We start from the raw sequence: 14306 nt of genomic DNA, 5'->3' as shown, positions 1-14306 counted from the left end.
TGCCTAAGCGTGTCAGCGCTACTACTACAGTCACTCCTTCAGCTACTCCCGTTACCCTCAGTGACAACAAGAGGAAATGGGAGGGGGATTCAAGCAAAGCATCAGTTTCGGTTCAGTCCCAGAATCAGCAGCGAAAGACTGACAACTATCAAAGCCCTAACCAGCAGTCGTCAGGTAGCCACAGGCAGGGTGGATATCGCGGAAATCTTCCAAAGTGCAACAACTGCAACAAACACCACAACGGTCAGTGTAACAAGGGTCGTTGTCAAAGATGCCTCAAGATGGGTCACGAGGCCAAAGACTGTAGAAGCCTTCGTCCTGCGAACCAAAATCAGCAGCAGCCTCACGCTCAGCCCAACCAGCAACAGGGCAACAAGGGATGCTACAATTGTGGTGCTGAAGGCCACATCAAGAGACACTGCCCACAGCTCAACAGGAACCAGAACAACAACAACAACAACAATCAGGGCAATGGCAACAACAACAATGGGGGAAACAACAACGACAACGAGGCAAGGGGCCGTGCATTCGTACTAGGTCGTGGCGACGCAGTGAACGATCCCAACGTTGTTATGGGTAAGTTTCTCCTCGACAATATTTACGTTACTGTTTTGTTTGATTCGGGTGCGGATACAAGCTATATGTCTGTGAAAATGGGTCAACTGCTAAAACGTGCACCAACACTTTTACCCACCAAACATGTAGTAGAGTTAGCTAACAGTAAAAGTCTAGAAGCCACGCACATAGTTCAGGGTTGTAACCTTATTCTAGCTGGTCAAGCCTTTTCTATTGATCTCATTCCCATAGTTTTGGGAAGTTTCGACGTCGTGATTGGGATGGATTGGTTATCCCAACACCAGGCAGAAATCCGATGCAGCGAGAAGATTATTCGCATTCCTCGTTCTGGTCAGGAACCTCTTGAAGTTCAAGGCGACAAGAGTGGTGCAGTGGTTGGCATCATCTCATTCTTGAAGGCTCAGAAGTGCTTACGTAAAGGTCACACAGCCATTTTGGCTCTTGTTTCAGACGCATCAGTAAAGGAAAAGAAATTGGAGGATATTCCAATCGTACGCGATTACCCTCAGGTGTTTCCTGAAGATTTACCTGGCTTACCGCCTCATCGTCAGGTCGAATTTCAGGTCGAGCTCGCTCCGGGAGCAGCACCCATAGCTCGCGCACCATATCGTCTAGCTCCGTCAGAACTGGAAGAATTGTCAAAGCAGCTACAAGAGCTCTTGGAAAAGGGCTTTATACGTCCAAGCTCTTCGCCTTGGGGAGCTCCAGTACTTTTCGTGAAAAAGAAAGACGGTACGTTCAGGATGTGCATCGACTACCGTGAACTCAACAAGGTGACGGTGAAGAACCATTATCCTCTTCCACGCATACACGACTTATTCGACCAGTTGCAAGGGTCGTGTTACTATTCCAAGATCGACCTACGGTCAGGTTATCATCAACTGAGAGTCCGCGAGGAGGACGTCTCTAAGACAGCATTCAGAACTCGCTATGGTCACTACGAGTTCTTGGTTATGCCGTTCGGACTTACAAACGCGCCTGCTGTATTTATGGATCTTATGAACAGGGTGTGTAAACCCTACCTTGACAAGTTCGTCATTGTATTCATCGACGACATCCTGATTTACTCCAAGAGTCAGGAGGAACACGAGCGACACCTACGCCTTATATTGGAACTCCTTCGAAAGGAACAGTTGTACGCTAAGCTCTCAAAATGCGACTTCTGGCTTCGTGAAGTCCACTTCTTAGGCCACGTGGTAAACAAGGATGGGATTCACGTCGATCCATCCAAGGTAGATTCGATCAGAAACTGGCCTGCACCGCGTACACCGACAGAAATACGTCAATTCTTGGGTTTGGCGGGTTACTACAGACGGTTTATTAAAGACTTTTCAAAGATCGCGCAACCACTTACGCTACTGACACAGAAGGGTGTCACCTACCGTTGGGGCAACACGCAGGAAACTGCTTTTCAGTATCTAAAGGATAGGCTCTGCAGCGCACCTATTCTTTCATTGCCAGAGGGCACAGATGACTTCGTGGTGTACTGTGACGCATCAATACAGGGTCTGGGTTGTGTATTGATGCAACGTGATAAAGTGATAGCCTACGCTTCTCGTCAACTCAAGGTTCATGAACGCAACTACACGACGCACGATCTAGAGCTGGGAGCTGTTGTTTTCGCGCTTAAGATATGGCGACACTACCTGTACGGTACCAGGTGCACGATTTACACCGATCACAGGAGTCTCGAGCATATCCTTAAGCAGAAGGATTTGAACATGCGTCAACGACGATGGGTCGAGTTACTCAACGATTACGAATGCGCCATCAAGTATCATCCAGGCAAAGCCAATGTTGTGGCTGATGCCCTTAGCCGAAAGGACACCTTACCAAAGCGCGTGCGAGCGCTACAGCTTACGATTCAGTCTAGCCTTCCTGCTCAGATATGAGCTGCTCAGACAGAAGCACTAAAGCCCGAAAACATTAAGGCTGAAGCCTTACGCGGCTCGCGACAACAAATGGAACAAAAGGAATACGGCGCCTACTATGTAACGGGCCGGATTTGGGTCCCTCTCTATGGCGGTTTACGCGAACTTGTGATGGATGAAGCTCACAAGTCTCGCTACTCGATACATCCAGGGTCAGATAAAATGTACCACGACATCAGCACTACTTATTGGTGGCCTAGTATGAAGGCCCACATTGCTACGTACGTTGGAAAATGCTTGACCTGTGCGAGAGTCAAGGTTGAATATCAGAAACCAGCTGGTCTACTTCAGCAGCCTAAGATACCTCAATGGAAATGGGAAGAAATTTCCATGGATTTTGTTACCGGCTTACCTAGATCTCAGCGTGGGAACGATACAATATGGGTCATAGTTGATCGACTCACCAAGTCTGCACACTTCCTGCCGATTAAGGAAACAGACAAGTTCTCCACTCTCGCAGACGTCTATCTCAAAGAAGTTGTTTCGAGGCACGGAGTGCCCACCTCTATTATTTCGGATCGCGATGCACGATTCACGTCAGAGCTTTGGCAAGCAATGCACAAGTCTTTCGGCTCACGATTAGACATGAGCACAGCATATCATCCTCAGACGGATGGGCAGTCTGAGCGAACGATCCAAACTCTTGAAGACATGCTTAGGGCATGCGTTATAGACTTCGGCAACGGCTGGGAAAAACACCTCCCTTTGGTGGAGTTCTCGTACAATAACAGTTACCATACCAGCATTCAAGCCGCTCCATTCGAGGCATTGTACGGACGTAAATGCCGGTCACCTCTCTGTTGGGCAGAGGTGGGGGATAGTCAAATTACGGGTCCAGAGATTGTAGTGGACGCCACAGAAAAGATAGCACAGATACGGCAACGCATGGCGGCAGCACGCGACCGTCAGAAAGCCTACGCGGACAAGCGTAGAAAGCCTTTGGAATTTGAGGTCGGAGACCGGGTTTTATTGAAAGTTTCACCCTGGAAGGGTGTGGTACGTTTTGGCAAACGGGGCAAACTGAATCCGCGGTACGTCGGACCATTCGAAATCTTAGAAAAGATTGGCAAGGTAGCCTACAAGTTGAACCTACCAGCTGAACTCGGAGCAGTTCACAATGTCTTTCACGTATCGAACTTAAAGAAGTGCTTATCAGATGAAAATCTCATCATTCCTTTTAAGGAACTCACTATAGACGAGCGGTTGCAGTTCGTCGAGGAACCAGTAGAAATCACGGACCGGGATGTGAAGGTCCTCAAACACAAGAGAATCCCTCTTGTTCGAGTTCGTTGGAACTCCAAACGTGGCCCAGAGTACACCTGGGAACGCGAAGACAGAATGACAGAAAAGTACCCCCAGTTATTTGAAACCAATGCAACCACTACTGAGGCTGAAGCTACTACTTCGGAATTTCGGGACGAAATTCCAGATCAACGGGGGGAGGATGTGACACCCCAGGAAAACCAGTGAATGCTATAACTTACCTAGCTTCCTCAGTGAGTGCATACCAAATTTCGGGACGAAATTTCCAATTAGTTGGGGATAACGTGACAACTCGAACTTTAGACTTGCTTTGATGTAACGTTACGTGCTTATGAGAACTGAATTATATGATTTTAAGTGAATATTTGTTATGTGCGTATGTATGTTATGCGTTGCACGAGCCCAAACTACACAAACCGGCCACACAAGCCCATTTGGGCCACACTTTGAAATCGGACCCCACTAGGTAACCGAGTTGGGCTCGGCCCACTCCCCACTCGCAAACACTAAACCCTTTGGTAAGGGTTGATTCTCATTGTTGTTACAATTTTCATAACACACACACACACCCTACTTGCTCTCTCTCTCTCTCGGCTCGCTTGGAACCCGACGGCAAGAACACCCCTACTCGGATCACTCTCTTCTCCTTCTTTAATCCGGTTAGTGATTATGTTATTGATTGTGTGTTATTGGTTGTTTATTGATGATTGCTTAATACTCGAAGGATTCTTGTTAACATGCTATGAATAATAATATTACTAATCAATGATAGATAATGATCATGTAATTGGCTTGTGCACGAATCGGATATATATGAATGTATCGGCTGTTATGTATTGTTTGATCGGATATGATTAGTAACCGAGATCTATGTTAGAATGTATAATTATTGATGAGTTGTTAAGGGTTGTTCATGTTGTTCATACGAATTAAGGTTTAGAAAACCCTGTTTGATCGATAATTTCTGGAATGGTAAACTGTTAGTTGTTAATTGATTTTTGGAAACTGATAATGTGAATTGATTTGCATAAATGCGTATAACTAAATTGCATGAAATCAGGAAAAACTGTTACACACGGTTGCGACTCAGATTGCGAGTCGGAACCCCACTCGAGACCACAACAGCACAAGCCGAGACCATGGTTGCGAGTCCCGTTGCGACTCGTAACCACACCATGAAGAGCCGAAATCACCAGTTGCGACTCGCAACCTCCTATTGCGACTCGTAATCTCCGGCTGTGACTCGTAACCGGGCCATGATGAACCGAGACCGCCTGTTGCGACTCGTAACCACCGGTTGCGACTCGAGATCGCTGGTTGCGACTCGAGACCTCCTTTGCACGTACACTGTTTTGGGCCTCCACTGTCACGGGCCCAACCTTATGACTGTTATGTTATTGGACTGCTTATGTTAATTGGGCCGACTACTTGGACTCGTTATTTGATATGAACTGCTGATACTGTTATGTGATTTGCCATGATTATACTTGATACCATACGTGATACAAATGTGCTACATACGAACCTAACTTGCATAGTAACCATGATAGGACGTGGTTGATTCCTTACTTGTATACTTGAGCATTATACTGTCTGCCGAGCAAACCCAGGTGAGTTCACACTTCTACTAAGGCATGGGATTCCCGGGTCGTGGGAATGGGATAAAGGTTACAATTGACTAAGAACGTACATATGCTTTTCCTAGACTATCACCTACCATGATCCTCGGATGTCAGGACGGTTCCGTAGGTTAGGATAACACCTACGTGGTCATATGCCAATTACTGCCTCGGATGTCAGGCACGCACGTAAAACCTACGTGTACGCATTACTTACTTCTATCCTCGGTACAAAGGATACGTACGTGAAACCCACGTACACCCCCGCGTCTCCTATCCTCGGTTGTGAAGGATACGTACGTAAGACCTACGTACACCCCATACGCGCTACTGTTCTCGGAAGAAGAACAGGGATGATACGAGTAGTTGATACGAATAGTCTAGTGGTCACATAACATGGGAAGCCCCCACCTATATAACTTACTATCGGCCAAGTAGAGCCACCCTTTACTTACTGTTACGCACTTACTTACTGTGAACTCGCTCAACTAGTTTGTTGATCATTCTGTTACATGCCTTGCAGATCGTTAGGTACTTGGAGCTTGCACAAAGAGGAGCCGGTCGTTGTGGACAAGGATCGTAATACTTTGTTGAACACTTATGACACTTCAGTATATTTAATTTGGGTTTATAACAATGCTTCCGCTACTCAAAACAATGCTTGGTTTTAAAACATCGATCATGTCATGATAATCTATTTTAATGACTTTTATTATTATTTAATGCTATGTTTGATATGATTGATGGCTTGATCCTGGTCACGTCACGCTCCCAAGCGGTGGTACTCCGCGTGTGGATTTTTGGGGGTGTGACAGATTGGTATCAGAGACATTGGTTATAGAGAACTTGGTTTTAATATGGGAAAACGTTTTTATTAAAACCAGACTATAACCAGAACATTGCTCTCAACGATCCACAACGACGCTTCGCTCCACGTGCAAGGCTCGACATTTTAGGTAATAAGGTTTATGTTTATTGCCTACTTGCTAGAATTACTTAGGACTTTGCTCGTGGTATGCTTAGACTACAATGCTCACTATTTGCTATTGCTTAAGAACCTTTACGTGCTTACGCTTTTCTGTCATCGCACTATTCGCGAACTTTTCTCACCTATTTCGCCTTTGACATGAAGATCAATGGCTGGAAGAATTAACATGACACAAGCCCAGTTAGAGGCTCTTGTTCAAGCCCAAGTTGCTGCGGCAGTTGCAGCAGCTCAAGCAGGTCAACAAGCGCAGCAGCCTGTCTGCACTTTCAAGAACTTCATGGACTGTCGTCCAAACTCTTTCAGCGGCACAGAAGGAGCGGTTGGACTCCTCCACTGGTTCGAGAAGCTAGAATCAGTATTCGAAATGTGCGAGTGCCCTGAGGCTCGCAAGGTCAAGTTTGCTACTGGCACCTTGGAAGGAATCGCGCTAACCTGGTGGAACGCGCAGGTGCAGATTCTTGGGTTGGCAGCTGCTAACGCCACCCCATGGAACAATTTTAAGGAACTCATCAAGCGTGAGTACTGCACGCGTGAGGATATTCACAAGCTAGAAGACGAGCTGTACAATCTGAAAATGGTTGGGTCAGAGATCGAAGCGTATACTAAACGGTCGAACGAGCTGGCCGTTCTGTGTCCTACTATGGTGGACCCTCCATACAAGCGCATTGAGTTGTATCTCAAGGGATTGGCGCCAGAAATTCAGAGCCACGTTACGTCGGCTAACCTCGAAAACATCCAGGAAATCCAACGCCTCGCTCATCGCATCACCGATCAGGCAGTGGAACAGAATAAACTGCCTAAGCGTGTCAGCGCTACTACTACAGTCACTCCTTCAGCTACTCCCGTTACCCTCAGTGACAACAAGAGGAAATGGGAGGGGGAGTCAACAAGAGGAAATGGCGGGTTACTACAGACGGTTTATTAAAGACTTTTCAAAGATCGCGCAACCACTTACGCTACTGACACAGAAGGGTGTCACCTACCGTTGGGGCAACACGCAGGAAACTGCTTTTCAGTATCTAAAGGATAGGCTCTGCAGCGCACCTATTCTTTCATTGCCAGAGGGCACAGATGACTTCGTGGTGTACTGTGACGCATCAATACAGGGTCTGGGTTGTGTATTGATGCAACGTGATAAAGTGATAGCCTACGCTTCTCGTCAACTCAAGGTTCATGAACGCAACTACACGACGCACGATCTAGAGCTGGGAGCTGTTGTTTTCGCGCTTAAGATATGGCGACACTACCTGTACGGTACCAGGTGCACGATTTACACCGATCACAGGAGTCTCGAGCATATCCTTAAGCAGAAGGATTTGAACATGCGTCAACGACGATGGGTCGAGTTACTCAACGATTACGAATGCGCCATCAAGTATCATCCAGGCAAAGCCAATGTTGTGGCTGATGCCCTTAGCCGAAAGGACACCTTACCAAAGCGCGTGCGAGCGCTACAGCTTACGATTCAGTCTAGCCTTCCTGCTCAGATATGAGCTGCTCAGACAGAAGCACTAAAGCCCGAAAACATTAAGGCTGAAGCCTTACGCGGCTCGCGACAACAAATGGAACAAAAGGAATACGGCGCCTACTATGTAACGGGCCGGATTTGGGTCCCTCTCTATGGCGGTTTACGCGAACTTGTGATGGATGAAGCTCACAAGTCTCGCTACTCGATACATCCAGGGTCAGATAAAATGTACCACGACATCAGCACTACTTATTGGTGGCCTAGTATGAAGGCCCACATTGCTACGTACGTTGGAAAATGCTTGACCTGTGCGAGAGTCAAGGTTGAATATCAGAAACCAGCTGGTCTACTTCAGCAGCCTAAGATACCTCAATGGAAATGGGAAGAAATTTCCATGGATTTTGTTACCGGCTTACCTAGATCTCAGCGTGGGAACGATACAATATGGGTCATAGTTGATCGACTCACCAAGTCTGCACACTTCCTGCCGATTAAGGAAACGGACAAGTTCTCCACTCTCGCAGACGTCTATCTCAAAGAAGTTGTTTCGAGGCACGGAGTGCCCACCTCTATTATTTCGGATCGCGATGCACGATTCACGTCAGAGCTTTGGCAAGCAATGCACAAGTCTTTCGGCTCACGATTAGACATGAGCACAGCATATCATCCTCAGACGGATGGGCAGTCTGAGCGAACGATCCAAACTCTTGAAGACATGCTTAGGGCATGCGTTATAGACTTCGGCAACGGCTGGGAAAAACACCTCCCTTTGGTGGAGTTCTCGTACAATAACAGTTACCATACCAGCATTCAAGCCGCTCCATTCGAGGCATTGTACGGACGTAAATGCCGGTCACCTCTCTGTTGGGCAGAGGTGGGGGATAGTCAAATTACGGGTCCAGAGATTGTAGTGGACGCCACAGAAAAGATAGCACAGATACGGCAACGCATGGCGGCAGCACGCGACCGTCAGAAAGCCTACGCGGACAAGCGTAGAAAGCCTTTGGAATTTGAGGTCGGAGACCGGGTTTTATTGAAAGTTTCACCCTGGAAGGGTGTGGTACGTTTTGGCAAACGGGGCAAACTGAATCCGCGGTACGTCGGACCATTCGAAATCTTAGAAAAGATTGGCAAGGTAGCCTACAAGTTGAACCTACCAGCTGAACTCGGAGCAGTTCACAATGTCTTTCACGTATCGAACTTAAAGAAGTGCTTATCAGATGAAAATCTCATCATTCCTTTTAAGGAACTCACTATAGACGAGCGGTTGCAGTTCGTCGAGGAACCAGTAGAAATCACGGACCGGGATGTGAAGGTCCTCAAACACAAGAGAATCCCTCTTGTTCGAGTTCGTTGGAACTCCAAACGTGGCCCAGAGTACACCTGGGAACGCGAAGACAGAATGACAGAAAAGTACCCCCAGTTATTTGAAACCAATGCAACCACTACTGAGGCTGAAGCTACTACTTCGGAATTTCGGGACGAAATTCCAGATCAACAGGGGGAGGATGTGACACCCCAGGAAAACCAGTGAATGCTATAACTTACCTAGCTTCCTCAGTGAGTGCATACCAAATTTCGGGACGAAATTTCCAATTAGTTGGGGATAATGTGACAACTCGAACTTTAGACTTGCTTTGATGTAACGTTACGTGCTTATGAGAACTGAATTATATGATTTTAAGTGAATATTTGTTATGTGCGTATGTATGTTATGCGTTGCACGAGCCCAAACTACACAAACCGGCCACACAAGCCCATTTGGGCCACACTTTGAAATCGGACCCCACTAGGTAACCGAGTTGGGCTCGGCCCACTCCCCACTCGCAAACACTAAACCCTTTGGTAAGGGTTGATTCTCATTGTTGTTACAATTTTCATAACACACACACACACCCTACTTGCTCTCTCTCTCTCTCTCTCGGCTCGCTTGGAACCCGACGGCAAGAACACCCCTACTCGGATCACTCTCTTCTCCTTCTTTAATCCGGTTAGTGATTATGTTATTGATTGTGTGTTATTGGTTGTTTATTGATGATTGCTTAATACTCGAAGGATTCTTGTTAACATGCTATGAATAATAATATTACTAATCAATGATAGATAATGATCATGTAATTGGCTTGTGCACGAATCGGATATATATGAATGTATCGGCTGTTATGTATTGTTTGATCGGATATGATTAGTAACCGAGATCTATGTTAGAATGTATAATTATTGATGAGTTGTTAAGGGTTGTTCATGTTGTTCATACGAATTAAGGTTTAGAAAACCCTGTTTGATCGATAATTTCTGGAATGGTAAACTGTTAGTTGTTAATTGATTTTTGGAAACTGATAATGTGAATTGATTTGCATAAATGCGTATAACTAAATTGCATGAAATCAGGAAAAACTGTTACACACGGTTGCGACTCAGATTGCGAGTCGGAACCCCACTCGAGACCACAACAGCACAAGCCGAGACCATGGTTGCGAGTCCCGTTGCGACTCGTAACCACACCATGAAGAGCCGAAATCACCAGTTGCGACTCGCAACCTCCTATTGCGACTCGTAATCTCCGGCTGTGACTCGTAACCGGGCCATGATGAACCGAGACCGCCTGTTGCGACTCGTAACCACCGGTTGCGACTCGAGATCGCTGGTTGCGACTCGAGACCTCCTTTGCACGTACACTGTTTTGGGCCTCCACTGTCACGGGCCCAACCTTATGACTGTTATGTTATTGGACTGCTTATGTTAATTGGGCCGACTACTTGGACTCGTTATTTGATATGAACTGCTGATACTGTTATGTGATTTGCCATGATTATACTTGATACCATACGTGATACAAATGTGCTACATACGAACCTAACTTGCATAGTAACCATGATAGGACGTGGTTGATTCCTTACTTGTATACTTGAGCATTATACTGTCTGCCGAGCAAACCCAGGTGAGTTCACACTTCTACTAAGGCATGGGATTCCCGGGTCGTGGGAATGGGATAAAGGTTAAAATTGACTAAGAACGTACATATGCTTTTCCTAGACTATCACCTACCATGATCCTCGGATGTCAGGACGGTTCCGTAGGTTAGGATAACACCTACGTGGTCATATGCCAATTACTGCCTCGGATGTCAGGCACGCACGTAAAACCTACGTGTACGCATTACTTACTTCTATCCTCGGTACAAAGGATACGTACGTGAAACCCACGTACACCCCCGCGTCTCCTATCCTCGGTTGTGAAGGATACGTACGTAAGACCTACGTACACCCCATACGCGCTACTGTTCTCGGAAGAAGAACAGGGATGATACGAGTAGTTGATACGAATAGTCTAGTGGTCACATAACATGGGAAGCCCCCACCTATATAACTTACTATCGGCCAAGTAGAGCCACCCTTTACTTACTGTTACGCACTTACTTACTGTGAACTCGCTCAACTAGTTTGTTGATCATTCTGTTACATGCCTTGCAGATCGTTAGGTACTTGGAGCTTGCACAAAGAGGAGCCGGTCGTTGTGGACAAGGATCGTAATACTTTGTTGAACACTTATGACACTTCAGTATATTTAATTTGGGTTTATAACAATGCTTCCGCTACTCAAAACAATGCTTGGTTTTAAAACATCGATCATGTCATGATAATCTATTTTAATGACTTTTATTATTATTTAATGCTATGTTTGATATGATTGATGGCTTGATCCTGGTCACGTCACGCTCCCAAGCGGTGGTACTCCGCGTGTGGATTTTTGGGGGTGTGACAGATTGGTATCAGAGACATTGGTTATAGAGAACTTGGTTTTAATATGGGAAAACGTTTTTATTAAAACCAGACTATAACCAGAACAGTGCTCTCAACGATCCACAACGACGCTTCGCTCCACGTGCAAGGCTCGACATTTTAGGTAATAAGGTTTATGTTTATTGCCTACTTGCTAGAATTACTTAGGACTTTGCTCGTGGTATGCTTAGACTACAATGCTCACTATTTGCTATTGCTTAAGAACCTTTACGTGCTTACGCTTTTATGTCATCGCACTATTCGCGAACTTTTCTCACCTATTTCGCCTTTGACATGAAGATCAATGGCTGGAAGAATTAACATGACACAAGCCCAGTTAGAGGCTCTTGTTCAAGCCCAAGTTGCTGCGGCAGTTGCAGCAGCTCAAGCAGGTCAACAAGCGCAGCAGCCTGTCTGCACTTTCAAGAACTTCATGGACTGTCGTCCAAACTCTTTCAGCGGCACAGAAGGAGCGGTTGGACTCCTCCACTGGTTCGAGAAGCTAGAATCAGTATTCGAAATGTGCGAGTGCCCTGAGGCTCGCAAGGTCAAGTTTGCTACTGGCACCTTGGAAGGAATCGCGCTAACCTGGTGGAACGCGCAGGTGCAGATTCTTGGGTTGGCAGCTGCTAACGCCACCCCATGGAACGATTTTAAGGAACTCATTAAGCGTGAGTACTGCACGCGTGAGGATATTCACAAGCTAGAAGACGAGCTGTACAATCTGAAAATGGTTGGGTCAGAGATCGAAGCGTATACTAAACGGTCGAACGAGCTGGCCGTTCTGTGTCCTACTATGGTGGACCCTCCATACAAGCGCATTGAGTTGTATCTCAAGGGATTGGCGCCAGAAATTCAGAGCCACGTTACGTCGGCTAACCTCGAAAACATCCAGGAAATCCAACGCCTCGCTCATCGCATCACCGATCAGGCAGTGGAACAGAATAAACTGCCTAAGCGTGTCAGCGCTACTACTACAGTCACTCCTTCAGCTACTCCCGTTACCCTCACCAACCCGTGTAGCTAAACGGGTCATGTTCGGGTCAACCCGGTCGGGTTGGCGGGTTGACCCATTTAACCCATTTCTATTATATTCTTTTTTACAATATGTTTTATGTTATAAATTAAATTGATTGTGTATTTTATGCTATAATTATCACTTAAAAATAGAATCTGACATAAGATTTATGATTTTAATATAATTTATTATATAAATTTGTGTTTTTTTAGTAGATGTTAATTTTAATATATATTAATTTGCTGAAAAATAGAAAAATAAATTTTTTTGGGTTGAATGGGTCGGGTTCAGGTTCATATGTATGAAACGATTTTCGGGTTCGAATCGGGTTCGAGTTCGTATAAAATTTTTGGATTCGGGTCGGGTTAAACCCACAAACATGATCCATTTAGCACTTCTAAACTCTAGCCGGAAGGATTTTGAATTATGAAGTTGACCATTGTTGTCCAAGTTTGCTAATTTCCTATAAATTGTAAATTTTGTTTTTATACATAATGCAAATTTAAAAAGTCCTCTTTCTAACTTCTCAATAAAATACACTAGGATGAAAAGATTAATTTATGACCTTTAAGATGTCACCACTCACCACTAGTAAAGCTTGTTTAAATAACAAGCTAACCACTTTCAACTTGTGTAAATAAAAAAGGATACTTTAATAAGTGTGAGTTGAAAACAAAAATTGAACTTACAAATGAGGAAAAAAATAAATAAATTGGTGGACCTATTTTTTTCTTGAGGGGCAATCGAGGAGCTTAACCAAATATTTAGTGGGCACAATAAAATTTTTGCTTAAAAATTACGCTATTTTAAGAGGGACGACTGCCCTCTAAGTAATTACCTTTGTTCGCCTCTAATTAGATGGTTATATGGGCTCTTAAAGTCTAAAAGGAAAATAAAGGGGTTTTTTGGATGGATTTGTAAACCATCAAATTAAAAAGAATAAAGTATAATATCATATTACTATTTTGATGGATAAATCAAGGATGGCATGCATAAATTCTCTGTTAAAACAAAAGGTGACGTTTTAGAACTTTGGAGGGGGTACATGTAAACACCAAGGGATGGTGGAAATGCTACCACTTTAGTGGTAGAGAAATCACTTTGGAATCTCATATTTAGCCCTTACAACTTGACATTGTGACATTACGGTCCTTATCATGGATTCATTCACTTGTATGTTTCTTTCATGTTTAGATGAGAATTAGGTTCCATTCTCTAGATTCATTTTCTCGTTTCTATAGAACTTTATGTACTTATGATTTTGCATCAAAATTAAGCAAACGTTGTTATATTATATATAACTTTGACCAATGGAGTATATCATCTTCTAAAATACCATCAATAATAGTTTTTTCAGTTTTTGTAAAACTTTGTTGCTTGCTAAGATGAAAGATCTTTTGTAGTAGCACCCTTCTAGTCATTTTGGCAACCACCACCACTCTTAAATTTTCTTAGATGTTTCATGATCATATAGCATATATGCATTTACTTTTAAGGTCGAATGGTGTGGGTTAACGCCCACCTCCACATCACCTTGCTAAAGCCCTCAACCCGCCTCATGCTAGCTAAAGGGGGCGCCATCATCACCATCACCATGTTCTTGGCGAGCGTTAACCATTTCATGTGTGGGGACCACCCGTATTCAGCCAATCCCATTTCTT

This window comes from Helianthus annuus, chromosome 12, assembly GCF_002127325.2.
Source record: "Helianthus annuus cultivar XRQ/B chromosome 12, HanXRQr2.0-SUNRISE, whole genome shotgun sequence".
NCBI classification, from domain to species: domain Eukaryota; kingdom Viridiplantae; phylum Streptophyta; class Magnoliopsida; order Asterales; family Asteraceae; genus Helianthus; species Helianthus annuus.
Note: the sequence above shows the minus strand (reverse complement) of the source record.